The sequence below is a fragment of the Trichechus manatus genome, unplaced genomic scaffold (assembly GCF_000243295.1).
Source record: "Trichechus manatus latirostris isolate Lorelei unplaced genomic scaffold, TriManLat1.0 scaffold00086, whole genome shotgun sequence".
NCBI classification, from domain to species: domain Eukaryota; kingdom Metazoa; phylum Chordata; class Mammalia; order Sirenia; family Trichechidae; genus Trichechus; species Trichechus manatus.
The window spans coordinates 9,567,391-9,576,403 of NW_004444022.1; positions in this window are offsets into that span (position 1 = coordinate 9,567,391).

A 9,013-nucleotide genomic window follows, 5' to 3' on the forward strand; every position below is an offset into this window, starting at 1 on the left:
ATCTTAAGTGAGAATAACAGCACAATTGGAAGAGTGTAGTCAATGTCACCGAACTGTGCAAGTAGAAATTTTTGAAATGGTGTATCTTTGACTATGTGTATTTTCAGCAAAAAAAAAAAAAAAAACGGTTGAGAAGTTAGAGGGTTGACATGTTGTGGGGTTGTTAACCAATGTCATAAAACAATATATGTACTACTGTTTCATGAGAAACTATTTTTTCTGTAAGCCTTCACCTGAAGTACAATTAAAAAGAAAAAAGTTTAAAAACTACCTGCTAGAGGATTCTATGTTCATTTTTTCCTCTTTAACTTAAACAAGCGTATACAATAAAATGACTCATATTCATTATCATTTGAAGAAGACAGACTGTAAGACTATATTAATAATTCTCTGACAAGATCTATTTCCCCTTCTCTCCATGTATAGCTAAAGTGAGTATTACACATGTTGGATATGAGTAGGTTGTGGTTTACTTATGGCAAGTTGTGACATTCTCACCCTCACATAGCAAAAAACTTGCAAAAATACTACTAACTGGTACTAGGTACTTCTTTCCAAAAACATTTATTGGCTACTGCTAACACAAGACCTTTATAATGTAGAAATTTCTCTCACTCAATATAATTAACAAGCATACACATTTTTTAAAAAATCACTGTGAATAATTTTGAAAAAAAATGAAGTCAGTGCCCCTTTTCTCTCTTCATTCATGTGAAAAAAGAAACTGGATAAAATTTAGCCATCATGTCTGAAATCAACAGTTTTAATAAATGGAGTGAACATCTGTTGGTTTTGCTGGATTAGCATCCTCTCTCTCTTTTCTGGTAACAGAATCATTCTTTCCTATGAGAAATTAATTTTATACAGTTCAGGAAGAGTTGTTTTCATATCTTTCCCTGCCCACAGGGATGGACATGTAACCCAGGCCAAGCCAGTCTCAGAGTCCCACCCTGCTGTCTGTTATGATGGATTGAAGGATGAGCATAGGATTCAACTCGAACAATCAGAAACTCCCTGGGAAGTTTCTATAAGGTCTACTGAGAAGTATCCTCTCATTTCACTGGGTTTGCCAAAATAGTAGGATATGAATCTTGAATTTCTGTGGACCATCATGACCAAAACATGGAGATACCAATCTATGTCCCTGGATCCAACCTTGGCTGAAGCTTTGTGCCTCTGCACTTCTCTTTCTTTGGTAAAGCATGTTGTGTTGAGTTTCTGCCATTGGACAGAAAAGTATTTATTCATACAATGGACCCTCCTAAAAGAAATTTCATAGTTGAAATAGAATCTAATGAGATTTAGACTTATTATAAACCCTTCTTATATTTATTCACCCAAAACACTAAATTTTACTAATAATTTATTTTATAATAAGACTCCAAGGGAAAAAAAATGTCATCTCATAGAATCATAAAAAGTGGAAAGGAATTTGGAGGTCATATTAATCCAAAAGGTCAGCAGTTGTAACCTACCAGCCACTCTGCAGGAGAAAAGACCTGACAATCTGCTCCTGTAAATATTACAGCCTAGGAAACCCTATGGGGAAGCTCTACTCTGTCATATAGGGTTGCTGTGAGTTGGAATTAACTCAACTACACACAACAAAAACAACAGCTTTTGGAGAAAAGGAAGACTTGTGCTTGCTTTCTATGAGCTAGACTGGCTAGATTCTCACCAAGCTCATCCCCTCTTCCTTGGGACGAAGGAAGACCACATTTCCCAGCCCCTTTGGGTTAGGTAAATGCAGAGGCAGCAGAAACAGGTTCTCCCTCCATTGCCTGCATGACCATGACACTGGAACTGTACTGAAAGAATGTACCCTAGGGGAAGTAGGCCCCCCTCCCCTAGTGCCTTAGTGGTAAGGTATATGATTAACTATACAATTGGATGCTGGCAAGATCTAATTTTAGACCCCAGAAGGGGAGGAAATGTCTTTCTTTGACACCATCAAAGCTGGGGGCAATGATCACAGTACCATCATGCTCCCCGAGCCCAGACTGTGTCAAGCGGTGCCTCCCTCTTTCTCCCCTCCCCCTTTTTCTATGCACCCCAGCATGTAGACCCCTCCAGTCTGAGGTATATAAGCCCTTTGTCCCTTCATCCCTAAGTTTCTTCACCTATGATGCATCAATGGGCTATGTGTGCATAGAAGGGGTTTCTTTGTCAGCTCACCCTGGGACAAGGACCTTTTGGGGGGAACTTGTGTGAGACGGAACTTTGCCCTTTCCTTTCCATCATATTTACTGTGTAAGTAATAAAACTTACCAAAACACCACTGAGTAACGTCAATTATTTGCTGAGAGCTGCAGCCCTGCACAAACTTACTTTCATTTTTCATTCTTGGCTCACTGCGGTACGGCTAACTGTATGACTAGCTGTAATCAATACAATATCAGTGAAAGTAATGTGTCACTTCTGGGCAGAATTAAGAGCTGGTGTAGGATTCTCTCTTTCCCTTTCTGCTGCAGTGACTGGTGACATTCCAGATGATGGAGCCCCCATTATCTGGGTCCCTGAATCAGGACCATGTGGACCAAAGCCCCAAGAATCCACGTTGGATTGTAGCGTGAATAAGAAATAAATCTTAATTGTTTTATGTCACTAGATTTGAAGGATGTTTGTCACTTTAGCATAACCTGGCTTATCCTGACTGATACGTACTCCGAGCAATGAGGATGGGAAGAGTGATGACCAGAATTTAAAGTAGGGAAATTGGAAGGATATTTTCTTCAATTGTAATCACCTTCCTTGTGCCTGGTGTAATGTTAGGTCTTTGTAAAATTATTATGAAATAGGTATTATCGTTCTCATTTTACAAAGAGATCAAGATCTGTTAAAAATTATCCAGCCAGAAATAGGATTCACCCCAGATCTATCTGAATAAAAAGTTATGTACTAAAAAGTTAAATGTGATGACAAGAAAGGAGTTATGAACAAGTTAAAATATTTTAGATATTTGGTAGGCCTAAAGAGGGAAGGCTGTTCATATGGAGCTTTCTCATTCCTCAAGAAGATGAATGAGAAAGAAATTACTTCACTGATCAAAGGAGAAATCTGGAATTGACTATTGCCAGCCAGTCAAGAAGCAGCAGAGTGAATGAAATAATTCCATGTGGGAAAATTCCAAATGGAAACATTATAAAAAGAAAGATTCAATAGATAATTTAAGATAAAATCTTCTCCTTCCTACATAACAACCACTTCAAATGATTTTCCAAATTAGAGTCGCCCTTTAACAAGACCAACAGATTTGAAGACAAGGAGACAGGAATGAGCAACACTTGAAGAGGGCATTCAGTCATGCCAATCGTTTGTTGAAAAACTGTGGCAGCAAATTAATTCTATTACTGAGTCATCATTAGAGATGAACTGAAGGTTTATTAACTGCTGCTGCAAAACTAGGACTGACATTAAGAGACCAAACTGATAAAATTTTAAGAAATGGGGAGAGTAGAGAGAAAATTAGAAAACCACCATATTAAAGTAAGAAATGAGACTCCCTTGTGTTTGGGTAAAAAACCATATGGACTATATAGAGACATGATATAAAAAGTTTATATTATACAGATTGATCATCTATTGCAAGGATCCTAGACACAAAGAATCAAGCCCAAATATTCATAGTACAAAGCTCGGGGGATCGTTATAAGCATACCATTGAATTTTAAGAAGTAGGACTGGAAGCATTAGCAAAGGAGATGAAAGAAATAAGAGAAGTTCTAGCAATAGTAAAATTCAGAAGCATTAGGATTTTCTTTTTGAGTGTAATCTATAATGGGGATGAAAATTGGTGCCACAGGACACTTGTTTCATCTGATCAAAACATTGTAGCTTACTTTTATTTTAATCTGAATGTTCTTAAGGAACATATGGAGTTACTTAGCTAAGGACAAACTTCCCCACTTGCTACTGTTCTACTCCTTGCATATATGTTACCTGCCTGGTCCCTGAAGGAATCTCCCTGTTTTAATAAATAAATATATACCTACCCAAATTTTATTAAGACAGGGTCTTAAATCAGAATGGTACCTCCATAAGCCACTAGCTACAGAGAAGAAAAAATGTAGAAGGAGGAGAGGAGAAAGGGAAACAAAAGCAAATAGTAACAGATTAGCAAATATAGCTTCACTCTTACTTGCTCTGTGCTGCAAATTTATAAAAACTCCCCAAATTAAGTTTTCTCTTAATGTTGCATGTTCATTTAAATGCTTCAGAAATGAATTTGTTGAGAATTTCAAATGTCAGGATAAAGGGAAATACAGGTCTTTAAAAAAATGTTGGGATTGCTTTTAATTAAATGTTATTTTAAAGCCTGTAGCTTCTGATGTGCTTCAGAAAATAGCACTACATGGGCAAGATGAAGAATTAAAAAATACCACCTTGAAACTGCGTATTATGGGGAGGAGTGGACTCCTCCCTCAGAGGGAGTGTGAGCGAATTTCAGAAACATTCCAGAGTATTTTCCAAACTACACAAGACCACCCCCAAACTGTGTCACTTTCACGTGGTGCCCCAGACTTTTGCTGTGTCCCCTCTTCTTTCCTCTTTCGGGGACTCACTGTTCTAAAGCAATTGCTACAAATGGGTGAATGTCAGGAAACGCATTTGTTCTCCATAGCAAGAGAAAATACGCGGTTATTAATAAATACATTGTGTTTCTGTTTGTTTTAGCCAAGAACAAAAATACTAATCTCTTTGGCCCCTTAATTTTCACGTTTGTGAAATCACTCCATTAATTCTGTATAGTGTATTAAGTATTATTTCCTTAGGGATGTTTGCTGTTTTGTTTTGTATTCAATGCATAGATAACCCGTGCGGCTGTTTACTCTGTAACGTGGTGGCTGCTATAATATGTGGAAACGGGCTATACCTGATGTCAGAATGGATCACCTAATATTGCCTCAAGGAATGTGATGTGCGAAAGCAACATGAAAGCATCTCAAAACACTTGCCCCAGGGAGCAAGTAGCTGAGCACGTATAGAAAGAGGTCAGGCAAACAGTCTTCAAGATGTGGGGCAGGGAACCCTGAAGTAGAGATTTAAGGATGGGCAAGGTGGACAAGACGACCGATAGTGTATCCGGGGAAGTCAAAGAAGATCAGCAGGGCCAGGAACAGAAGAGAGGAAGTAAGCAAGGGAAACCCTGAGTTTTCCTCTCCCACTCCAGCCTTAGAGTAATCCCCGTGTCTTGCCTACGACAGGAGAATTAAGGACCAGCTAGAACAGTCATGGACTTCAGCAAGGGATGTGGCAAAGAGGTAGACTCCCAAGACCATATGCAATGACTAAAGCATAAATTTTGAAAAGGTAAAATCATGTGTTTCATGCAAATATGAAATGAACACACGCCTGTTATATTCAACTTATTAATTAATGAGGGAACCAGTATGCTATTAAGATCTGTTCAGAGGAGAATTTGAACAGTGGCCTGTGTGGCCTCTTTGTAGAGTTTGCTTGCTAACTTAGCTAAAAAAAAATTTTTTTTTTCCACTGAAAATCCCAGTAAACAAGGAAGAACTAGAAAGTGAAGGTTGAATTTACCCACATAGAGTTTGGTGACAGTTTTTACTTGTCAACAATTATTAAGAGATGAAATGGAAGGCATCTCTTTCAAAGTCCAGGAAAGAGAACCTCAAGAGATCCTCAGACATCAAGGGTTACCACTGAAATTCAAAAGCCTCTTGTTCCCTGTGCACTGTCCTATTATGAGGACAAATTGACTCCATAACAACCATGTCAAGAATTTTAGTGATACAGAAAATGTTTTCTACCTAAAACAGGCTGCTTATTCCAAAGAAGATAGCAAATATGGAAAAGGTTACTATATCAGAAACAAGTTAGTAGGGAAGTTAAAAGCACAGACTTGGAAGAAAGAAAATCCAAAAAATGAAACCCCAGCAGGTCACTATTGACTCTGTGTTCATGGAAAATTTATTTAACCTCTCTTAGACCAAGGTCCTAATTTTTAAAATGGTGGTTAACCCATCTCATTTCATTTGTGAGAATTAAATAAGATAATGTATGCAAACCCCTTATTACAGCTCCTGCTGCTTACGGTCAATAAATATCTTGGATTATTTTTACTGTATAATTTTTAACAGCTCAAAGAGCAGAAGTAAAATTTCTCCTCAAGTGCTTCCTGTGTCACAATTCAGCACTCCCAGATTCTGTTTTTAAATCATTAAGAAAGAATTTTCCTATTAAAATGACACATCTGTACCAATAGGAACGGCCCACTAGAGAACAATCCTCTCATTCTTCAACAGCTCTGAGTAAATATATATATCTCCAACAAAGATTAAAACATTACCCCAAACCTAAAACCTAAGCACACATCATATTCCCAAATAGGACAGCTTTAAGTATAAGAAGGAACCCTGATGGCGCAGTGGTTGCTCAGCTGCTAACTGTAAGGCTGGCTGTTTGAACTCACCAGCCTCTCCGTAAGAGAAAGACGTAACAGTCTGCTCCCACAAAGATTTACAGCCTTGGAAACCCTATGGGGCAGTTCCACTCTGCCCAATATGGTCTCCATGAGTTAGAGTCGACTCGATAGCAATGGATTTGGTGTTTTTGGTTTATAAGGTTAATTTTACATAATTTATCAGCTAATCTATGCAGAACCAAAAGCAACAAATCACTGATGGACAATCTGGGAAGCTGAGTGACTATCCTCCAATGTTGACCAATTCAGTTGAGTTTCCCAAGGATGTAAACCATGCAAAATGAGAAGAGTCAATAGTATGGCTTAAGCCTTGAAGGTGATTAATTCACTCTTCCAAACTTCAAACTATCCCAAAACAATATTCTGTTGTCCCTCAGTTAGAAGGCAAACATAGATTTGAAGAAATTCAACTTTAGCTCTTCTCTATGCTTAAGAGAGTTTTTGCAGAGGAACCAAAACTTACAAAAGGGTAGTCACCTTTTCTGGAAATCCCAACAATTTGAGGGCACCTACGCTGCATGATAAGGCCCTGTCTTTTTATGAAAATCTTTTCCTAGAGGTAGAGCAAATTCTACTTTAAAAAAATTGTTTTAGAGGGAAGCACACTCCTAGTTAAAAAATAACTGAACCAATTTTTATCCAAAACTGAAGATATATTTGGGATTGGATGACTTAATATAAAACCTATGAGGCATACTTGAAATTATGTTACCCAGGGATGCATCAAATATATAGGCAGATCACTTCCAAAGACAATAAAATGAAGAAATAAAGAGGCCTATGAGACTGCTAAATATATATATATATATATAATATATATATATAGTATTAAATAAATAAATATATATATAGTATTAATTAAATTTCAAATATGAGGAACCTCAAATGGAAAGCCACTGGGGCAGAGCCTCTGAAATGCAGGAACTGATTTAAAGAAGCTGCTTCTAATGGGGGTAATTCTAAATAACTGTGTTCCAGGGTGAGCAATAGCAAGGATTTGTTTATACAATGGTGGTTAGAGATTTTCTTGAGCAAACTAGCTGGGCCTCATAAGGAAGAATTGTTGCCCCATATTACAGAATGCTACTAGAAAAGAGATGCAAATCTAATTAGAAATGAACTTCTATGAGTCAGACCAGTTTAAAGTTGGGTAATGGGACCTGGAGCCTTGGTGGTGCAGTGGTTAAGAGCTCAGGCTGCTAACCAAAAGCCGGCAGCTCGAATCCACCAGCTGTTCCTTGAAACCCTATAGGGCAGTTCCACTCTGTCCTGTAGGGTCACTATGAGTCAGAATCACCTCGACGGCAACGGGTTTAATGGACCCTTGGCCCCCTGGTGGCGCAGTGGTTAAGAGCTCGGCTGCTAACCAAAAAGTCAGCAGTTTGAATCCACCAGCTGCTCCTTGGGAACCCCATGAGACAGTTCTACTCTGTCCTATAGGAATCGACTCGACGGCAACCGGTTTGGTTGTTCGGTTGGAATGGAACCCTGGAGTCCCTGGATGGGCTTGTGACTAAGGCACAAGTGACATATGTGACTTCTGAAGTTAGGTCATAATAGGCAATAAAGCTTCCTCCTGGTTTTCTTGGAACACTTACTTTTGAACCCAACCACTACGCTGTGAGGAAGGCCAAGGAGCCATATGGAGAGGACATGTATATATAGCGCAGCCAAAAGGCCTATCTGAGGTCCCATCTGATGGGAGCAACCCCCAAGCATGCAAGTGATGGAGACTTTAGATTATTCTGACCCCCAGCCGTCAAACACCTCCAGCCTTATAGTCTTTTCAGCTGAGATCCCAGGTATTGTGGAACAGAGACAAACTGTCCCCATGTATCCCTCTTTGGATTCCTGATTCACAGAATCTGTGAGTAAAATAAAATGGCTGCTGTTTTACACTCCTATATTGGGTGGGGGGCCCTGGTGTTGCAGTGCCCTGGTTAGCTCAGCTGCTAACCCAAGTTGGCAGTTTGAATCCACCAGCTGCTCCTTGGTAACTCTATGGGGCAGTTCTACTCTGTCTTAATAGGGTTGCTATGAGTCAGAACCGACTTGACAACAATGGTATATGGAGAGAGAAAGAGAGAGAGAGACTGGTGTCTGAGTTATCTAGTACTACTATAACAAAAATAACACAAGTGGATGGCTTTAACAGAGAGAAATTTATTTTCTCAGTCTAGTAGGCTAGAAGTCCAAATTCAGGGCATTATCTCCAGGGAAAGACTTTCTCTCTCTGTTGGTTCTGGAGGACGGTCCTTCTCATCAATCCTTCCCTGGACTAGGAGCTTCTCTACACAGGAACCCCAGGTACAAAGGACGTGCTGTGCTCCCAGCACTGCTTTCTTGGTGATATGAGGTCCCCCTGTCTCTCTGCTTGCTTCTCTCTTTTACATCTCAAAAGAGATTGGCTCAAGACACAACCCAATCTTGTAGATTGAGTCCTGCCTCATTAACATAATTGTCATCTATTCCACCTCATTAACATCATAGAGGTAGGATTTACAACACATAGGAAAATCACATCAGATGACAAAATGGTGGACAATCACACAATACTCAGAATCA